This window comes from Leguminivora glycinivorella, chromosome 6 (genome assembly GCF_023078275.1).
Source record: "Leguminivora glycinivorella isolate SPB_JAAS2020 chromosome 6, LegGlyc_1.1, whole genome shotgun sequence".
Classification (NCBI taxonomy): domain Eukaryota; kingdom Metazoa; phylum Arthropoda; class Insecta; order Lepidoptera; family Tortricidae; genus Leguminivora; species Leguminivora glycinivorella.
Window position 1 is genome coordinate 25,213,261 of NC_062976.1, and position 22,985 is coordinate 25,236,245.

Below are 22,985 nucleotides of genomic sequence, written 5' to 3' on the forward strand. Positions count from 1 at the left end.
ACTTGTTGCGGTTTATCCGTTTGAATCAGCCAAACGTATGTTTAAAACAATATGTGTCAGGTTGTTTTTATAAAATCGACTTGTTGATTCAAATATATTGCCGATTCAAATGACAAGTAGCTTGTTGTTTGAACCAAAGAGCACGTAGGCGCTATTTTAACCAAAAAACTTGTTGAACGAACATGAAAACTGGTTGTATTTTCTCTCAGTGCACAATCCGGATCCCACGCCACGTGAGCCTCGCCGCCATTACCGCTTATTATATATTGCATTTGCTAATGCTCCAATGTGAAACACAATAGACCTGTCTGCCCTTAGGATACCCAGTACCCATCAGAGTACATCATCAAAGTGTTTCGTAGCTATAATCTATTTATATCGCTCTTGCGTATTGACGCGAGCCAGACTGCATTTCTGTCGGCGTCTGGCGTCGACGTTATAGACGAAATAGACTAGCACGATTGGTCAGTATGATGATCTCTTGTGTCGGAGGCCATGGATCTTATATGATACTAGGATCTTAGGATACTGTGCCATTGAAGTGAGTATGACCATGCTACCGCTTATTATATATTGCATTTGCTAATGCTCGAATGCGAAACACGTTAACGGTTATTGCTTTCGTCGACGGGTCTCATTCGTTGTTTGGGATGCTGACGTGAAAGATATGAGAGACGGTTAATGTATTATTATAATTTTTTCCTATTTTAAACTACCTTCGTAGTACCCAAACTAGCTAAAAATAGTGCAGCAGGATAGCAGCATGGCTATCTCTTGTGTCAGAAGCCAAGATACCTTCTGAGTCACTGAGCCAATATAGTAGGATACCGAGGTGAGTCGTGACATATGATAGTTCTGACACCATCGACTTTTGGGAACTTATTAACTATTTAGCAAGCTTGCAATAGCTCAGCTTTTTTAGTTCAAGCCTCGGGCCAGCAAATTCACATCGCTGAGAGCTAGTTCCCAAACATCGACGTCGTCACAACTCGCCCCCGTCACAACTCACCTCGTCCTCCCTAAGAGCCATGCTAGAGCTTCTGTTGCTGACTCCACGAAACCGGATCCCACGTGAGCCTCGCCGCCATTACCGCTTATTATATATTGCATTTGCTAATGCTCGAATGCGAAACACATTAACGGTTATTGCTTTCGTCGACGGGTCTCATTCGTTGTTTGGGATGCTGACGGAAAAGATATGACATACGGTTACGAGTAATGTATTATTATGTGCGGACAGGATTCCGCGGAGCGAAATTATTTGACAAGTAGGGAGTTCCTATATCTATAAACTGAAATATTAAAATATATTATTGAATGTTAACTGGAAGAAATCCCTCTAAGGGATAAGTTCGCCTTTGTACTTCACATCTCAATGTATGTTATTTTTAATGTGTTTTTGTACAATAAAGAGTTACTACTAGTATTGATACTACATAGTTCTAAGCGATCACTAGTATATGTATACTTAGTGATCACCTCCGACATTGTGCGTTTTATCTATCAGATAGATTCTATATTATGATATTCTTCAAAATATTCATCATTATCCTCCTTGCGTTATCCCGGCATTTGCCATGGGGTCCGCTTTTACAAATAATCCCGAGATTTGGCGTAGGCACTAGTTTCTACGAAAGAGACTGCCATCTGACCATCCAACCCGAAGGGTAAACTAGACCTTATTGGAATTAGTCCGGTTTCTTCACGATGTTTTCCTTCACCGAAAAGCGACTGGCAAATATCAAATGACATTTCGCACATAAATTCCGAAAAACTCATTGTTGCGAGCCGGGGTTCGAACCCGCGATCTTCGGAACGAAAGTCGCAGGTACTTACCGCTAGGCTACCAGCGCTTCAAAATATTTATGACCAAATATTTACAAAAATAACAAAAGTCAGATTCATTTTGTCCAGGATAAAAAAAAACAAACATAAATTATAGGTACTGAACCGTATTTCCATAAATAACTTTAACCTGTCACACACGATCTATAAATATAGACGTGTCAACAGAGTAACTATGTAATTACTCGACAACCTCATATACTCAAACAAGGTGCGAGCAAGTTAACAAATTGGAAACTACCTACTTACTAAACGCCTTAAGCGACTATATTTTGTATAAAGATTTAAGTTCTTTTCAAAGTAAAACAGTGAACAGTTTAAGAGAAACAAAACGTCTTAAGCGCCTATATTTTGTGTAAAGTTAAGCTCTTTTTAAAGTAAAACAGTGAACAGTCGAAGAGAATCTGAGTGGCGTCTGAGGGCCTTCTATTGCTGGTGCTAATTACACCTTTGACGGGAATGAAGTAAAATGCATTTCTTGTGAAATGTGAAAGAATGGATTGCATGATCCTTCTTGACACGCGTTCTTGTGGTAGGCACTTTATTTTAATTGTTATCGCGATTTTTAACCCCCGACGCAAAAACGACGGGGTGTTATAAGTTTGACGTGTCTGTCTGTCCGTCTGTCTGTCTGTCTGTTTGTCTGTCTGTATGTGTGTGTGTATGTCTGTGGCATCGTAGCTCCCGAACGGAAGAACCGATTTAGATTTAGTTTTTTTTTTTGTCTGAAAGCTGAGTTAGTCGGGAGTGTTCTTAGCCATGTTTGATGAAAAATTTCTCAAAATTTTAATTTTGTGGTTAGGTTATAATCGATTTTGGGTTTCTTTTGTGAAATAATATTAGGTTGTTTAATAATTCTGTTGCTAGAACTAACTAGTGGATGAAAACCAAAATATAATATGTGCATAATTTAGGGTGCTAATCGTGCAGTATGCATGATGGCTTTTATAAAATAATACGTGCTCTCAATCATTTAATCCTATTAGACAAGCGTCCGGTTTTATTACATACCTAGCCCAGTATTTAGTCCATCACTTTCATCCAATAGATCTTTATTCCCCTTGAAATTCAAATGAAACAAAGTTGGTTCTAGCTTGCTAACAAATCGTGCTCAAGCCACAGGTACATAGACCATAGATCCTGACAGCCTTGAGAAGACGTTGATCGTTGGACCAGTGGAGGGCCATCGTAAAAGAGCCGGATTACCCATGCACGCGCTGGTTCAGCACAATAATGAAGGTCACACGCGTTGGTCTCCAGGGATCCCTTACACCGTGGCTTGCGTGGGCGACGGTCGCGCGATGGTCGCGCGATGGCGATACGACGCATACGAAATCAAACCTTATCGATATGGAAGTATGAGACGCGATGGCGACGGTCGCGCGACCGTCACCCACGCAAGACACGGCGTTAGGAAGGCAAAAGATCGGCCTGCGTGGAGAGCACTGCAACGTACAGCGACTTATGGTGGTCACGACCCTCAGTCATGAGGTTTCGATGAAGAAGAAGAGGCCAGAGATGCTATTTAATAACATTAATCATCAATATTCAAAACAATTGTACCTAACAAATGTTTGTTTCAAAGATTCAATTGGTAGAAACGCAATTAATAACTTAGTATAGAACAAAACAGCAACGAGGCAAACTAGTTCCAAGTTAGAAATAGTGACAAAATAAACTACAAATATTTACGACGTATTCAGAATCGTAAGGAGTTGCAACCGACTTTCTCATATTAAAATTCACCGCTCGGTTCCCAACTTGTATCGTGCACTTGCTAACTTGGGAAATCGATGGAGCACAAAAAGTTCGCAAGTAACGTTCGTAAAACGGGTAGGAACTAGGAACGAGCGAACACGAATGAAAGAGCAATTGTGGGGGAACAAAAGGGAGCAAAGCTGTTGGGACCGCAGACGTTTGTAGGACGGGGTGTCAAGAGACAACGCGGTTTGGCCTCGTGAAATTACTCGTGTGAATTAAATTTGATGTAATGAAATCTGACGTATACATTCTCTGAAATTAAAAAGGGATGTCTCTTGGAGTGTGCAAAACGCTTTGAAAGTCGTGCTCTGGGTTGGTGCAAGTTTATCTACAACACAGTATATCTGTCTAATCTAGTACGGAACCTCAGTTCCTTTTAAATCTTGTGGTTATTTATTTTAAGTCTTAAGCGCGTTTTCACATTATGCGATCCGATATCGGATGTCGGACCGATATCCTATACAAAACAGGCGCCATCTTGGATTTTTTCTACTGAAATCCTTCCGACATCCGATATCGGATCGGATAATGTGAAAAAGGACTAAGGCTCATTGATGCCGGTTCAACATCAAAAGCAACGGATTTAAAGGTCGATCCAAAATAACAAGCGTACGGGGACATTGATAAACGTCTCAATGTAACATGATGTACGTTACTTAAGTTTATTTTGGTATTTTTTATGAACGAACGGGATAACGATCGTCAGAGAAAGGAAAGTTAGGCATAACCACTTAAAAAAGATTTATTATTGTTACAGTTACACATAATTACCATCATCACCGATTCCTATCAATTGAATCTTTGAAACATATGTATGTTATAAATCTTAGTAAATAAATCGAAATTAATTAACTTGGTTTTATTTGAACTATAAGGTTTCAAATCTAAGGAAATTGGTCTACGAGCTACGTAGGAATCTAAAATGATGACGACTAATCAGATGATCAGGTGCCTGTGTGGTGACGGGTTAAGAATTTCACCACCCCCTTTCTTCCCGTGGGTGTCGTAGAAGGCGACTATGGGATATGGGTTAAATTGTGGCGTAGGCGAGAGGCTGGCAACCTGTCACTGCAATGTCACAGTTTCGTTTTCTTTCAACCCCTTATTTGCCTTAGAGTGGCACTGAAACTTTAGTAGTTTCATGTGTTCTGCCTACCCCTATATGGGATACAGGCGTGTTTGTTTGTATGTATGTATGTATATATGTAATCAGATGAAAACGATGGATGAAATACTGGGCTATGTCATGAAAGCCGGACGCCTTTCTAATAAAATGAAATGATTGAAAGCAAGTATTGTTTAATAAAAATGAGTAATTGTAATACATGAAAAACTTCAATTAAAACCGCAATTTTCGTATGCACGACTGGCACCCTAAATTTCTCGTATTTGCATTCGGGATTCTCTGAAATCACGCAATTAGTGACAAAACGTCACGGACAGCCTAAACCAACACTCCGTCAAAGTATCCTGGCAAAGCGACGAATTTCTCGTCCACACGAAATACCACAGAGATATTAGGCATGTTTACAGAAAAGTGGCGATCACCTTCCTTAAATAATGTTTTCTCAAACATGCAATGAAATATTGTCTTTACGTTCCTTAAAATGGGCTGGGAAGTATCGCTTTTTGGGCGCAACAATTCGAGAGGACTGTAAAGGGATTTCATATTATTTTTTAGGCCTAGGCCTGCAAAGTAACTTTTTTTTATAAAATATTGTCCTTTAGAGCATTTTTTTTTATTTCATTGTATGTTTGAGAAAAGCACTATACATGCCTCGGCGTGAAAACGGATTCCCAGCCTCGTATCCCTATCCGGTATATACCCACTTGGCCGGAAATTCTCATTTTCCCGGCCTCTGATGTAATGTACTATTTATGCAACAGGCGTTTAGAGGTCAAAAAGGACGAGTAGCGTGAGTGAAGAGAACAATTTGAATTGATGTGAAGAGAACAAATTTTTATTAAGACGCCACGAGTTTGCACTGTCAGCTCAGCTGCCCAAAGCCTTCCCGCGCACGCGCGCAGTATCGTTGTAACAATGCGTTGCCATGGTTACAAAGCCAAACAATGCGTTTTCAGTTTTTTCGATACTGCGCGCATGCGCGGAAAGTCGGCGGACGCTGGCTTCGGGGAATATACTTTTATGTACCTAGGGTATTAAAGATCTACATATATTATGTACGACCCTGTAAATGACGGGTAACAGTTCGGGAGTAGAAAAAGGTAATTACTCGTATGTATTAATAACGTGAGCGTTTGATTGATCAGTACTAAAACCATACGCGTTAATTTTATTTCAATGAAAACATTAAAACCTATTATAGATACGGCAAATTATTAATGGAAAAAATGGAAAAATTTACGCTTCCGGCGGGACTTGAACCCGCATCATTTGCAATCCGTGCAAGGCTCTTAACCAATTGAGCTACGGAAGCCACGCCGGACATCGCAAATCTTTCCATGCCTTTCCTTATGTACACACGTCTTGGGGTGACGTCTAGCGCCATCTACCGACAGACTATTACATCTTGTAACGGCACTGGAGTCTCAAGTTATATTGAGAATTCACCAGTAACAATGTGCTAACCCATACTAAATTTTATTTTTAATTTTTAACAAGCAGAAACGTCTGCTAACGAATGGCTAATGGATGTTTAGAATCGTTAGCAGACGTTTCTGCTTGTTAAAAATTAAAAATAAAATTATTAATGATATGCAAGGTTTCATTAATTTTTTTTTCACCGCCTATCTTCATACCCATACCGCGGTAAGTTACCGCTCAACGTATCCATCAAAACCAAACTATCGTGGTAAAGTTACCACAGAAGATAAGGGTACCAGATTTGAGGATATAAAAAATTATGGCTTAGCTTCCATAATACGAGTAAGATAAAGTAACTAGGTATTTGACTATTATACAAAACTGTTTAAAAAAAAGCAACGTGTCATAAAGTGACATATATCCATACTAATCCATACTAATATTATAAAAGGGAAAGTGTGTGTGTCTGTTTGTTTGTCCGTCTTTCACGGCAAAACGGAGCGACGAATTGACGTGATTTTTTAAGCGGACATAGTTGAAGGGACGGAGAGTGACATAGGCTACTTTTTGTCTCTTTCTAACGCGAGTAAAGCCGCGGGAAAAAGCTAGTATTATAAATGGGAAAGTGTGTGTGTCTGTTGGTTTGTTCGTCTTTCACGGCAAAAGATTTTTTAAGTGGAGATAGTCGAAGGGATGGAGAGTAGGCCACTTGTTTTCTCGTTATAACTTCCCACTTCCCTAAAATGGGGGGTGGAAGTTTGTTTGGATCATTCCGCAATTTTCGACTTAAACGCGAGCGAAGCCGAGGGCAAAAGCTAGTTCATAATATTTGTCTACATAATTTAGTTTCACTTAAGTTATCCGAGCTCCCGACTTCCCGGCCCAGTCATTTAATTTTATGCATTAATTAGGCAGAAAGATGTCATTAAAGATGAGCTGAAAATGTTAGGCAACTCCATGCTATGAGGGAAAATTTGTATTTAAAGTATTCATATTTTTGTTTTCTGTGTGTTTTCCTTTAATTTGGGAGTTGGGTCCTGCGTGTGTATTTTAGATATTTATTTTTGTGCGGCGACGAGTTAGTATTTATTAATGCATAATACACTTACAAAGATTAGCTCCATATTCAATTACGGCTAATAAATATGTATTATACTCTTATTGACTAGACTTTTCTTACTCTCAATCCTAAAGGCTTGTTACAGCCCTAAGGCTTAACTCAAGGTTAGTATACTGTCAACTGTCAAATTCCATATAAACTGGTGGGTTTACCTCGGGTTAACCCTCCATTTTCTGTGGTCCAAGTGACCCTTAGCTATCTTGATCCCAATTCACAGGTAACAATTTGTTACGGTTTCAATCTTATTCTGATAATGATCTTACAGCTAAAAGCTGATTGATGCATACGCAACCAAATAAAATTCGTGCGTCAGATGCGCGCAAAATGCGCAAATCATCAAAACGATTTTCAAGGCTATCAAAACCAGTTCACACCATAAAAAAATGTGAAATCAGAACCACTATTACTATTATTATTGATTAGCAAGTGTAAACGTGAGAAAATTTCCCGTCCCATACCATCGGATGTCGTGAGTGTTGTATGTAGGCAGAGTGGCAACCCTAGCGTAAAAGTGACTGATGACAATCAAGTGCGGGTAGTTCGAAAAACTCGTACAGCTAGAAGATGTTGATACAACTCCCAGCCAGTCTACCCGTGACCACGGACGTAATGTCATGTCCGAAACGTCGGGTTAAATATAAAACGTAAGTTTTACGCGATTAAGTCCCGTTTTAATTTAATAATATAAATCAGAACCACTCCCCATTTTATTAACCTCAGTTCCGTTCAAAAAGTTAATAAACCAACACAGATCAGCGAATCGCAACGTAACTTAGCTGATATTGCTTCCTGCCGGCCTAACCGAAGAGACAATCGCTGTCGCTAGACGTCGATCGAAAGTCGAAACGCAGTCTGGCTCTGTCGCGGCACTACGAAAAGCGATAGAGATAGCTAGCTACGATAACGATATTATTGTAAGAATTTGTGTATGTGGCTAGTTACCCTGAGTGAACAGACAGTGGAACGAAGAAAAATATCGCCCGCGCTATAAGCAAGATTGATAGCTGCCACGGAACGAATAAACAAGGCACGCTGCTACGTTAGTCATGGGAAGGGGATGTTTAGAAGAGTAATATAACTAAACGCAAACTACTGTAAATATTGGAGATCTCAAAATTGTGTAGAGCGTTTTCAAAACGAAATGAAAAAAATATGTATTTGTCATAGAAACATAAAAGTAAATAACGATTAACCTACCGCTCAGCGTAAACAGTATCTATTAGATGGTTTTCAGGGCACCTAGTGTTTGTGTCGAAAGTTCTATATGTCGAATGTCGCTCATGTCATCTCATATATTGGTCAAAATCAATCCATTAAGTGCGAATGGCTGATTATAAAATATTAGATAACAAACGTGAAAATGGTGGAAACGGAAATTGTAACGTATTTCAAAAAAAATCTTCATGTTCCCAAATAAATGGATTCATTTCGTTTTTATTGTCAAAATGTATATGCGTTCAAATGGTTTAAGTACCAATTGGATTTCTAATTTTCTCCTTTAATAGGTCTACTTATATGTACTGTCGTCACTAATATTACCTAGAGACTAGATGCCAAGTAAGTAAATAAATTACACGCGCTCACCTAAAAGACCAATATCTCAGTTCTGTTTTGTAATTCCACTGGGAGACTTAGAACTAATGCCCTAACCCAACTCTCTTCAATCTTTAAGGGTCACTTGCACCACGGTAAATGGAGGGTTAACTCGATGTTAACCCACCCATTTTATATGGAATTTGACAGTTGACAGCTCACCAACCTTGAGTTAAGCACGGTGCAAGTGGCCCTAAGTAACACAAAATTAGCACCGCTCATAATTTTTCTGCTTTGCCTGAAGGTTGACTGGTAGAGAATGCCTTATGGCATTAAGTTCGCCTTATGCACTTTAAGGGTTTCTTTTGCACAATGAAGGTTAAATAAATAAATAATCTTTATATTTTATTGATTGGCTCCTCTATAAAGTTCTTTGTTCAATTCCATCCACAAACTTACGCGATTAAAAATATCTGTAGACCCTTTTTTATGAAATAGGCAGCAAACGAGCAGGCGAGCCGCATGATGGGAAGCAGTCATCACCGCCCATGGACATAAGCAACATCAGGGGAGCCACTTATGCGTTGCCGACCTTTGAGAACCCTAAATACCTGCTTCTTGAAGAACCCCATGTCATAGCGCAAGGGAAACACCTCAGAAGTTAACTCATTCCACAACTTGCACGTTCTGGACAAAAACGAGCGAGAGGCCCGATTTTATGCTCAGAATATATTAAAATGTCGTGTTTTTGATTGCTTGTGTGTGTCTAAATGTAACGGACGCGACTGTACTCTAATATATGTTGGTATCTACAAAGTGTTATGTATATTTAGTTATTTACAAAACACACAAAATGCAGGTTTTGAATACAAGCGTAAATAGGGGTATTTCACTAAAAAAGCTGGCCATTAGTCGATATAAATAAAAATAAAATAAAATAGAATATTTGGATTGACACAATATAACTAGGTACTTATAGAAATGACGTATCTAAATAATTTTCCCCGCCTTTTTTAGTAAAATACCCCTATGTGAGGCGCGAGTTTATGTATTCATCTAAGATATTCCATTTGCCAAACAGTTTATCCTAATGACTTGTACAGCTGTATTCAGAAATAACTAGCCAAAATTAATAAAAGCCCAGACCCCGTAGCCGAATGTCATTTCTGCGACGCGAAACGCCACCGAAACGCCGCAGAAAGGTAGTCTGGCTCTGTCGCGCCAATACGCAAGAGCGATAGAGATAGATTTTTTTTCTTTTTTAATGATTACAATCAAAGGTAACTATAGTATAAATATACAGTGCTCCACAAAACTATGGCACACCTCGGACACTGGCGATCAAATATATTGAAAGAGGCGCATTCCTACCACACAGTCTTAGCTCGTGTAGGTGAACGCGTACTATGCTTGTATAAGTGAAATATGACAGGTCGACTGTTCGTGTTTTTGGCAGGCGGTAACTGTGAGGTAACCGAGAGGGGGTGGGCAGCACTTTCAGCGTGGAGCGGGAGTGGCCATACTGTACGATAGTACTCTTTATTATACTGTGACTATGGTATAAGTTTGACTGGAGTCAAGAAATCAAATAATACTTCTAAGGTTAACAGTCAGTTAAAGATTCCCTGATGAGGGATAAGTGGATATCATCATCATCATCATCATCATCAAGGTTAACATTTGAGTAGCCATAAACATTAAAATAACATAAAATAGCTACGAATAGATATTATCGTGAGCGTTCCGTGAGCATTTGTGCATTTGGCTACGCACAACAGCTCAGCTTACACGCATTCATCGTCTCGTGTGTCTCGGGTAATGAGAAATACCATCGTAAGTGAATTTGAGTGATGAGAGGAATAGGTGTCAATTTACTAGCGGCCCGATTCGAACTTTTGTATACGGAAAATATTAGATCTACATACGAAATGTTCTGGGTACTGGGTATGAGCAACTCCCGAAAAGTTTGTTCATTTGGATTACATCTCCGATTTTGTCAAAAATTGGTAGGCTGATAGTCCATGATGATGAGCAAGATCCACTTATTATTAAGAGCCCATACTGTCCCACTGTTGGGCAAAGACCTCCCTCAAATTCCCCCTATCCCCTGAAGTCTCCCACCAGTCCTCATCAAAGGCGTCAAGCTCGTCACGCCATCTCTGGCGAGGTCTACCGCGACGCCATTAGGTTTCTCATAATGTCACACACGCGCAGCACGGTCTTCTCAAGTGTCATTCATGACATTTAACGCGCAGGCTGAATACAAGATGGCGCGCTCCTAATGGACGCGTTCAGGATACTGTTAAGGCCGTGCTGCACGTTTACGTCCGTGGCCCACAAATGGTCTCGCCGGAAGACCAGCGCTGACCTTATGGTTAGCAATATGCTGAGATTGCTGAGGCGGGACCATTTCGTGGTAAACATTATTTATACTGTATTTTTTATAACTATTTGTTTGTATTTTTATGTCTGTTTATTATGAATAAATGTTTTGTATTCTATTGTATTTGTATTGTATTGTATAGTTTGTAGGAAACCTTCCTTTTTTGTTGCCAGTTTCTATAACTTTTCGGGAATTGCTGATATGTCAGTGTAAAAAAACGAATGATTGAGAAACATAAATTTTCACACTCATTGTTCGGTAGGTGGGGGGAAGGGGGGGGGGGGGGCGTACAGCGAGGCGGGCGAGCATACACTCGTACAATCTGTGCAGCGTCGACTCAGGACACTTATATGAGCTTCAATTGTTTCACATGCACGCCGCATTCCCTCTGCTACATGCCCAATATGAGCGTCCACATAGCCTTTACACTTACCCTACCCATCAATAAAAACCCTTCAACCTTCTCCCAACTCACTAAATGTGATTGTAACTGTCGCTCTTATCCTTGCTCTCGTACATTCTACCTTTGTTATTTAAGTACTAAAAATACAGACTGCACTTCATCCATTAGCAACATCGCAGAAATAACTGCGGTTAGTTTAAACCACAGATCACCTAACTGCTGGATAAAGCATACGAGAAAATTCAGTCAACAGTCCTGATTCAATACATACCGGGTGTCCCGTAAACCAATGCCAAAACTAAAAGGGGTGGTAGGACATTATCTCATTAGCTATCATAATATCTGAATTTAACCTAAATTAAAAGGTCATGTCATGGTAGTCGTTTAATATATAAAACTTAAAGAAAAAAAGTAAGAAAAATGCCAATATCTTGAAAACTGACATTTGCATTAAGTTAAATTCCCATGATATGATAGCTAATCAGATGTCCTAAGTATTATAACAGTGTAAAATATGTGAAGCTATGAATATCTGCAACTTCAAACAGTTGCAAATGCGGTACGTAACAAATTGTAGATTTTTAGGTATACTATTATGTACCAACAAAAAACAGAATAAAACATCTGCAATTTGTAGTTGAAGAAATTAAGTGCAGATAAGTGCACTTTGTAGTTCTTTAAGAGATCCTTTACGGCATACCATAGGCGCTCCATAACGTTTTGATAAATGTAGTTTTTATAGCCGATGTGCGGATTCTGAAGGTGGTAGTCTATCGTTTTAAAACGATAGAGTTTTCAACAAACTTTGTGAGAGTTTCGTCGTCTAGTGGACGCTGTCATAAAAGCTTATTGTAGTGAGGTTATATGGAACTTACGTCCTTTAATATAGTAGTTACTACTTAGTAGAAATACCTAGTCATTTCAACATTGCTGATGAGAAAGACAGAACTATTTATACTCAGGAAATTCTATTTTCGGTTTTCTTATTATAATATCATCCGTATGCGCTCAAAACACAAACTATACCGGACTGGAGATTATACGCAAGCGAGACGAAAAGAAATCGATGGGAGAGGCCTTTGCCGAATAGATACATACATATCGTAACTACTTTTTAAAAATATCGTATCTCACGGTGTTCCTCAAAGTTAAAACGCAGTAAATAGACTTACTTCCATACATACTTACTACAATTTTCTTTTCATTGACAGACGAAGATACAAGTTTTTTTTAAAAGTAGTGACGATTTATGTTGTCAGCATCATATTTGTTTTAGACTCATTTTTCCTGACTCTTTATTTGTTTAATGCTGAATATAGGAAACAGTCTACAGCGGTCTTTAACACAAAACAACACACGATCACAAAGCCTGCGAACTAAGCACAAAAAGGGGGAGGGGGATTAGTGTGTCGTTACCTTTTACGCAAATCGAGGCGGTCAGCAGGTCAGCATGGCGGGCAAAAACGCAGGTACGCCCGGAGCTGAACGGGTTAAGTAAGTATTCGACATGTTTCGACATGTTTGGGCGACAGAGGGTTATGAGTGTTAAGGCTGCTTTCAAAAAAAAACGTCAAAAGAATGTAAAATTGATAGTTTTAGTCGGTGAAATACTACACTTTCCGTTATCCAATAGATTTATTTAATTCAAGTTCCAGTTAGAGCATCTTATTATCTTGATTTTTATAAGACTGGATTTTTGAAAACTAACTCACTAAATTAATTATGAATTTTTCTCTAATGGACGTTTAGAAAAACGCACGTATAGAGCTGAATCAGTCGATCTTATTTGTAAAATTTGGACAATTTTGAATATTAAAACGGGTAAATTTATAATTTGTATATCCTGTACCACAATCATTTCAGACTAGATTTTTATTTTAAGTTTTTGAAAAAGAGTAAACTAGCCTAAGGCGAATTCAATTTTTTTCAGAAATTACCTAAAATTAAGTGACAATTTCTTTGAAAATCTACATCACATCGAAGTAAGTTTTATACTAAATTAATCTGCAACGTTTACTTAAATTGCTGTTATGCCTTAGTGATTATAAATTGCTATTATTGATTTTTGCCAATTTTTTCGAAAACAAGCCTTCACCGGTACAATTATTACCACTTTTGGTCATTTTCTCATATTTTGTTAGACCAAGTAGAAAAAGTCCTATAATGTGATATATATTTATAAACTACTCGCAAAGCCCTTTAATTTGATACCACACACGGTATGATCGAGCGCTCGGCTGCGATTTCACTATTTTTAACACGAAAGCCCTCTTAACACAAAATATAAGATATTTGCGTAAGATGTTATGGTAAGTCATTAGATTTATTAAAATTGTTACAATAAATAAGTACCTATCTAGTCATAGTAACAATTTTAGTAATTTAAGATACGTTTATTACAAGTTTGCATCTTGAAAACTCGTATAGACGTATTAGACTCGACGACCGGTCTGGCTCAGTCGGTAGTGACCCTGCCTGCTAAGCCGCGGTCCTGGGTTCGAATCCCGGTAAGGGCATTTATTTGTGTGATGAGCACAGATATTTGTTCCTGAGTCATGGATGTTATCTATGTATATAAGTATGTATTTATCTATTTAAGTATGTATATCGTCGCTTAGCACTCATAGTAACTACAAGCTTTGCTTTGATCTGTGTAAGGTGTCCCCAATATTTATTATTTATTTATTTATTATAGATTTTTTATATATAGTGCATTAGTGGTTAACAAGGATACGGCCCGCGTGAAAGTAAGTAGTCTTCCGTAAAAAAGTAAAATTAGCAATTGATACGAGAATGCAGGTCGCGTCCCTTACGATGTATCGCGCTGTGAAGTCTATCAATTCTTACAAATGTCTGTCCTCACACAAAAACGCCCCCCTTACGAGGATTCGAACCCAAGACCATTGGCTTAGCAGGCAGCTATTATCGCTATTATACTAGGAAGGATAGATCGTTGAGTTTCCATTCAAATAAATATATCACTAAGATTAGTCACCTGCTCGCGTAACAGCAGCAATGCAGTAAAAATAATTACCTGAAAAAGAAGAAACAAGTTGATAATTAAAATGCATAAAGTAACGAAGAGTTGAAACAATGCAACTTAGTAACAAGTGCTTAATGCGAATAATAATAATATATGGAAATTCGAGAAGATTTGAGTTTGAATTTATTAGTTAAAATTTTATTCTTAAAGTGCTTCTTAAGGTCGATGTACTAGTACCCGACATTGTACCAATATTGTATTTTTTTAATACCACGTCGGTGGCAAACAGTTATATGGTCCGCCTGACGGAAAGCGGTCACCGTAATCTATGGAAGCCTGCAACTCAAGGGGTATCACATGCGTGATGCCGACCCATTAGAAACTTGTACACTCTTTTTTGAAGGACCCCATAATGTAGTTCATCGGGAATACCTCGGCAGGGAGGCAGGCAGGCCTCATTCCACAGCCGGAGCGTCCGCGGGAGGAAATTCCTCTGAAACCGCACGATACGCGACCATTAAGGTTGCAAAGTGTGTGGATGAGCGCCCTGTCGATGGCGAGCGGTGCGATGATGAAAACTGGACGTTGGCATCCTGTCAAACAGTTCCTCAGAACACAACCCATTGTTCAGGCGATAGAACACACATAAGGAGGCGAAGTTTCTCCTTAGACTTAAGGGTTTAATACCGCCTGTGAGTTTGGGATCGTCGACAATTCGCACGGCGCGTCTCTGGACCGAGTCAAAGGGTGCAAGCTGGTATCCAGGTGCTCCTGCCCAAAGACGACAGCAATACTCCATGTGGGGTCTGACTTGGGACTTATCAACTGTTACCACATTCATATGATGAAAAATGTTCGTTCCTTTAATGTTTTGATAATTATCGTAATTTCTAAATAAATAGCTTATTCCCTGATCCCTGGCAAATTTTTGTGCTTTTGAATTTAGAATTTTCTTTTATTTTTGTAAAAGTTTAAACAATATGTACTAAATAATAGACAAAAGAGATTTCACACATTTAATTACATATCTATTTGGATTAATCGTTTTACAAATATCATAATTATTGATTTACATACTAATTTATAAATTAAAGTCGAGTATCACAAACAAAACGTCTTATGGCATACCTAATGATTACTGATTCACTTTACATACAACTTAAGCTACAAAACGGTTATGTTAAGGTTATGTACAGGGAGTACCTAAATGAATAGAATAATTAGAATAGAATAATTTATTTACCAAGAAAAGGAATAGCTACAATTTTATTATTTACTGTGACTTCCACACTAGGCAAAGCCTGTATCGCGGAAGTCCGGTTACTTAAGACAGTTTAGACTTAAGAGGCTTTGTAACATCTTAATCTTGTTAAGCAGCTGTGCACGGCCCAGCACATCTCCAACAGCCGCTGCAGTCCAAATCTCTCGAGCACCTCTCATACGAGTAACTCTGAGCATACGACCGGGTCGTGTAACACCAGTTTTGCCCCAGAAGGTTTCCTCCACAACTAGCCCAGCAGTAGCCACCTTGACAGCCGAAAGCGTTTTGACAGCCACTTTGTCCGTGTCCGTTGAAGAGCTGGCCTAGTTGTGAGGCAAATGAAGACCCTACTAATACGAGAAACATCATGATTGCGCCTACTTTCATTTTTGTGCAGATCTGTAAAGAGGTAAAATAGTTATGAGCCCAAAAGTAGGAAAATCGCGAATTGCATATTCACACCGCGTACGTTTTTTTTCCTAAATATATAAAAAAGAAACTGACTGACTGACTGACTGAGACCGCAGGTCTTAGAGATCCCGGCACGTAGGTTCCTTATAAGGTGTAGAGGAGAACTAAGAAAGGATTTTTCAAAATTCACCTTGGGGGGGGGGGAATAGAGGTCCAAAGTTTGTATGGAAGAACAAGCTTACGTAAGCGGGCGAAGCCGCGGGATAAAGCTAGCTCGATATAAAGAAGACCGAAAGTGTGAAGTGCAATATTTATTGTAATTGTTATGTACAACACAAATTCTGGTACCGTAGCCGAATGGCATCTCTGCGACGCGAAACGAAAACGAAACGCCGCGAAAGTTAGTCTGGCTCTGTCGCGCCAATATGCAAGAGCGATAGAGATAGACATCTACGAGCGTTTCGTTTCGTGAGCGTTTGTGCCATTCGGCTACGTACCCAGAAAAGTGGGAATTTAAATAGAGGGTCGATTTACTAAAACGAATACAATAATGAAAAAAGTCACCCATATAAATGTAATCGAATAAAAATAATAGGTATAGAAAACAACTTACAGTTTTTCTACTTATTTGTAAAGCACGTAGGACCCTAGGACTACTAGGCCAATACTGTAGAAATTGTGCTAATTTCCAGCTATTTATCCATATGCTGCATGTACCTACTTTGTGTCATGAGTAACGTATGTATTGAGTCACATTTGTAGAACAGTAGCACAGATTATTAATAAGTTACTAACGTAACAGATCCTTCACTTGCCCGCAAAACGACAAATACCTATATTACTTACGCTTTATTTAACTAATATGTACTACTAAAGTAACTACGTAATAAGTCAAAAGAATAGTAGGTACGAGTCACGCGACTACACAGGCGGGCGCGTGGCGCGCCCCTCGGCCACTTGTTACCTCGAGGCAACTGCTAGCAGCGATAGCGGGTAGGTACTTAATAGGGCTCCCGGTCGCGTCCGTGTTTCGTGTACCCGTTGCCGGGTATCCGTTCCCGTGTTACACGAATCCGTATTTCTGGCCCGTTTGGAACGGGTAATTAGGGACCGTGTAATTAAGGTCCGGGTACCCGTGTAGTCCGTGTGTCCGGATCGACGGACTTTAAAAACCCGCGGGTCCGATCCGTTCTCGACGTATAGTGATGCTTGATGATCGTTCGCGTCCTTGGTTCAAGCGAATATGAAAATCAGTTTAAAGAACCAAAAATGATAAAACTTTAATAACTAAAACGAGAAAAGGACAGCGGAGCAATTGTGACTGGGGGACAAATTACAACTACTCGATTTTTTTCATGTAAGTATTACATTTTAGGCATTATTATATAGGGCACGCGTTTTCAGTGGCCTAAATTAGTATGATGTCAGAAAGCATGAAACTTGGTATGCACATAGCTTTGACGTGCATAAGAATAAATAGAAGTAGAAACACGCCGAGGAGTCAATCTCTTCCCCCCACTATTATCTCCCATTTTTAGCTTTTTTAAATTTTCACGAAAACTATTAAAGGTTTTGGTAAGTAAATATTACGAATAGGTACTTACCAGAAAGATGTCTAGGAGAAGTATCATGAAATTTTCTACAATATTTCCATTTAAAGTATATTACTAACAGTCGGTACTGCTACCCCTACTCATCCCACTAGTAGGTAGTTAAACACAAATATTATGCGGGGGACTTAAACATAATTTGAAAATGATGAGTTAAAGCTATATACCTTAAAAGACAGTATTGTAGAATTTTTTTTGGAGAATATACTTTTCCTAAACATCGTGATTATAGCTTTTACGGTTTTCATGACAATACAAAAAAAACTGAAAATAGTGATATAGAAATGAAGGAAAAGTGGGGAAACATTGACACCTCGGCGTCTGCGTACTTTTTTTCTGTTAAGTGTTTGTAAGTTATCTATATACATGTCAAGTCTCATGCTTTTTGTCACACTCACACCCTATCCGACTAGTTCAAGTTAAGAACTAGGACTATGGATACATATTCACTTCAAAGTGGTTCCCTCCAAAATAACAAAAAAAAAATACCATTCTTCACTAGGTATTTGTAAAACAACGCGGCTACATCTAGAAATTTTCAAACAAAAGGTTTGTCCATGTCAAAGGGAAGCCGGGTGTGAGGTTTGAGTGTCATTATTATCAGTAAAAATCACCACGGGTATTGGTTATTGTGCCGCCCACAAGTCATTATTACCTTTTTCTTCTCATGCGACGTTAATTCTACTAACTTCTTAGATAAAAACGAATAACTCGATAGTTCAAATACATTTCCTTAATTTGAAGGATATTTTATGGAATAAAACTATATCGCCTATAAGTAATGAATTTACAATTGACGCTGTAAAGTGTCCGAAACGTCGGGATGAATTGTAAATTCAATACGCGATATAATCCGTTTCCATAGTTATGTATTTATCTATTTAAGTATGTATATTGTCGCATTCCGTGGGGCGATACTTCTTGACAGCTAGGGACTTCCTATATCGATAAACTCATTTATTTTTCTTCTTCTTTTTTGAAAACGTTTTTAAAAGTTTACTCGTCACAATTTATGTCGACGCTATTTATTTTAGACGCTATGTATGAATTTCATACTGGTCTTCAGAACAATAGTTACAAAAAACACACACAATGTTGGGGGCGGTCACTAGTATATAGAACTAGTATCGATAAATGAGTTTATCGATATAGGAAGTCCCTTGCTGTCAAGAAGTTTCGCCCCACGGAATTCGATGTCTGATGATCACTATATATTGGTGAAGCCATGTCATACAGGCAAGGATATTTTTGCACTAGCATAATCATTATAATCAATTTATCCTCGTTCATTTTCGCAAGTAAGTAATTCTAAGAACATATTAAATTATTTTCATAGAAAATATTTTAATGTATTTTTTTTTAAGCATAACACTACTATTATGTTATATACATTAAATAAATGTCATATACAAAGAAAAAGTGACCAAAGCCTCCAGTGTTCCGAGCTGGAATCGAACCAGCGTACTCCGCTTACCGGGCGAATGCCTCAGGCAGGAACACTGGAGGCCTTGGTCCACTTTTTCTTTGTATTATATGACATTTATTTAATGTTTAAGTAAGTAATTATTGCAATGTAAACAAACTAGTGCACTTTGCTAGATGGACACGTAGTGATAATAACGCGGTGGTCCGCCCGCACTCTGTGAATATCATGCTTAAGCAGCCTTGCTCATTCGCATCCCTCCCTTAAGCAGCCGTTATCAATCGCAAGTGTCATGACTCACGCGTAATCATCTTTTCTCATCCGCAAGCATCTAACCTCATGTCATAAGCAGCCGTTCTCATGCTTTATCTTGAATAAGCATTCTTCAGCATGAGAAGTGGATAGTTACACTTATACGCATTTAATGCTGAAGCTGAATCGATGCGGAAGGGTGAATTGATGCGGACGCATCTCCATACAATATTGCGTTTTTGTACTACAAAATGCGATTCGATGCTGATATATGTGTCTTCACCCGCTCGTACGTTAGTTGCTCGAAAGATTCGGACTGCGACGGTTGTTGGAGCTGTGGTGGACCGTGTGCAGCGTTTTAAAGATTTTCGTTTGATTACGCCTTTATTTTGTTTCATCTATTAACTGATATTTCTCAATTTCAAAATATAATGGCATATATATATTTTTTAAATCTCAGAACACCTTTTTCCAAATCACTTTACCTTCATTTTGCCGATGCCAGCCGATGCCGCATAATAATCAAGTCTCGAAATACATAAATGATTTGAGCAGTTTTTTTATTTGTATCTTTGGAAGAAATATTTATTGTACTTACGCAATATACAATACAATACAATACAAATACCTTAGGTGACCCCTTACTTACTTACTTACTTACTACTACTTACTTACTTACTACTTACTACTTGGTACTTTAGGTGAAACCTTAGGTGGATGGACACTCTGTTATATGACGAAGCCTGCGCTGTGGATCTAAACGTATGTATTTTTTAATGATTTCTTTTGTTCAATAAATAAAATATACAAATACTCTTTATTGCACACCTCAATACACGAAACAACATAGCAAGTATAAACAACAACTTAAGAGGATAATATATTATAATAATATAGATAATATATTATAATAAGTTAACATTGTTTCATTTCATACACACAATCCCAATTGCACTAGTATTCTAATCATCATAGTAACAACGTCTTAAAAAAATATACAATAAAAGGACTTTACGCCAAAATTATAAATATAAATAATGCGAATAATATATGGACTTAATATCACAAATACTTTATTTGTCGTTTTTATGCGCATTGTAATATGCCTACTTGGAAAACAAATAATTCATTTCATTTCATTTCACAAATGCTATTAGGTACTTCTTTATCCTCTCAAACTTAACACTGAAATCATAGTCCCCACTTCATTTCATCGGACAAACTCTAAACATGTTACCCGAAACCCTTACAATATCCACACTGTCAAGGGCCCTTAACCGCGTTAATGCAAGTTCGCAACTTCGGCCAGAATCGTTCGTCATCCTCCTTCACTTACAAAATGAGCTACATGACATAATGACGTCACATTACATTATGCCGCGTGATAAATGATGGGCTCTTAGTATTCGACGTACTAGCTCAATCGGCCATGACAATTTTGTTTGGTGAAAGCGGAGCTTATAGATGTGTGAGGAGTGTTGTAAGGCGTTTTTAGGGTTCCATAGTCAACTAGGAACCCTTATAGTTTCGCCATGTCTGTCTGTCTGTCCGTCCGTCCGTCCGTCCGTCCGTCCGCGGATAATCTCAGTAACCGTTAGCACTAGAAAGCTGAAATTTGGTACCAATATGTATATCAATCACGTCAACAAAGTACAAAAATAAAAAATGGAAAAAAATGTTTTATTACGGTACCCCCCCCCTACATGTAAAGTGGGTGTTGATTTTTTTTTTCATTCCAACCCCAACGTGTGATATATTGTTGGATAGGTATTTAAAAATGAATATGGGTTTACTAAGATCGTTTTTTGATAATATTAATATTTTCGGAAATAATCGCTCCTAAAGGAAAAAAAAGTGCGTCCCCCCCCCCACTAACTTTTGAACCATATGTTTAAAAAATATGAAAAAAATCACAGAAGTAGAACTTTATAAAGACTTTCTAGGAAAATTATTTTGAACTTGATAGGTTCAGTAGTTTTTGAGAAAAATACGGAAAACTACGGAACCCTACACTGAGCGTGGCCCGACACGCTCTTGGCCGGTTTTTTTTTTATGAATGTTATTGGTTTCCATAGCGTAGACGGTGATAAGTCTGAAACGTGTATTATTGTGAGAGTTTTAATCACAGTTTATATCCCGCTAAATATAAGTCTTAAGTAGGTAATTGTGATTTAGAAAAGTAATGTAGTTAACCAAATATTTAAACAACAAATTAGAATATTAAAAGTAAGGTACAGCGGAGCAAATCTCGACTGGGGGGCAAATATAACTGGTCCATTTTTTACAATGTTTGCATTATTAAATAGAGTGTCCACCGGTTAGAACTATATATTGTGGGCTTTGCCCATACAGTTGGCCTGACGTGACGCTCGCGAGACGCTAGATGTGGCCCCTTACTTATTTGGCTGAACTCCCTTGGTTGCCTCGTTTGAAACACGGATGCGAGCAAAACATTTCATCGCAAAACGTGAAACAGTTATATTTTCCGCACATCCATAAAATATTAGAAAAACTCCGCAACATTCGATAGACACCGATGCATTTTTGATTCCATTCCATGTTAAATTTAGAACTAAACGAAGCAGAAACGATTTAATAGAAGCACATAAAAAATCTTGTTATATCGCAATAAAACATTGAAATCATATTCACAAAGCTCTCGGTATAATGAAAATGTTTTCTTACCGTCACAGATTTATGAATACAGTTAAATACGTTCGTGTTGAGCGAAAATAACAGCGACATTATCGAATGAACTCTTTTTATTCGCAACACGATTCAATATTCCGTCTAGAAATCGCTATCGGTTTAAAAACGAACGCTAAAACGGATCGCATAAATTTGCATGACAAACGCGGCAGCGGGGGACATTACTTTTTTAAGAAAAATATGACGACCTTCCCTCGGCGGAGTTTCCAGGTCTATTTCCATAAATAATAAATAACGATCGAGGACGAAGCAAAAAGCATTCTCGATATTTATTTTGTGCGCGAATTTGATCTACTTATCGGCTGAATCGACGGTCGTCAGCTGAGGGGTCGTGTATTGTTCGATTAGTTCTTGTCAGCTTATTTTGGGCATTTCTTATGCTTGATCGTTTATGAATTAAATGATTATCTTGATACAGTTAATCTGTCTTGATGATATATAAATAATTACTTAACCAATATTTTTGTTACCAGGATTAGGAGAAGACGATACGAGTAGCAATAATAAGTTTGCATCTATATCAATCAATCAATCAATCAATCAAAATATTTATTCGTAATAAACTTAAAAACTACACATTATGCATTAAGTATGACTAAAACTACAAATGTACATGGGATGGATAAGTTTATCACGAAATGGTCCCGTCTCAGCATAATGCCGACCCGGAGGTCAGCGCTGATCTTCCGACGAGACCATTTGCGAGACACGAACGCAGCCGCACGGTACGGCCCTACCGTAAGTTG

General features: G+C 38.3%; 1 protein-coding gene across 1 annotated transcript in view; it reads right to left on the reverse strand.

The window, feature by feature from the left end:
* Positions 1–22,985, reverse strand: part of LOC125226809 (nephrin) — a 790,592-nt gene that overhangs the window by 693,345 nt on the left and 74,262 nt on the right. The gene's annotated exons all lie outside the window — the stretch shown is intronic.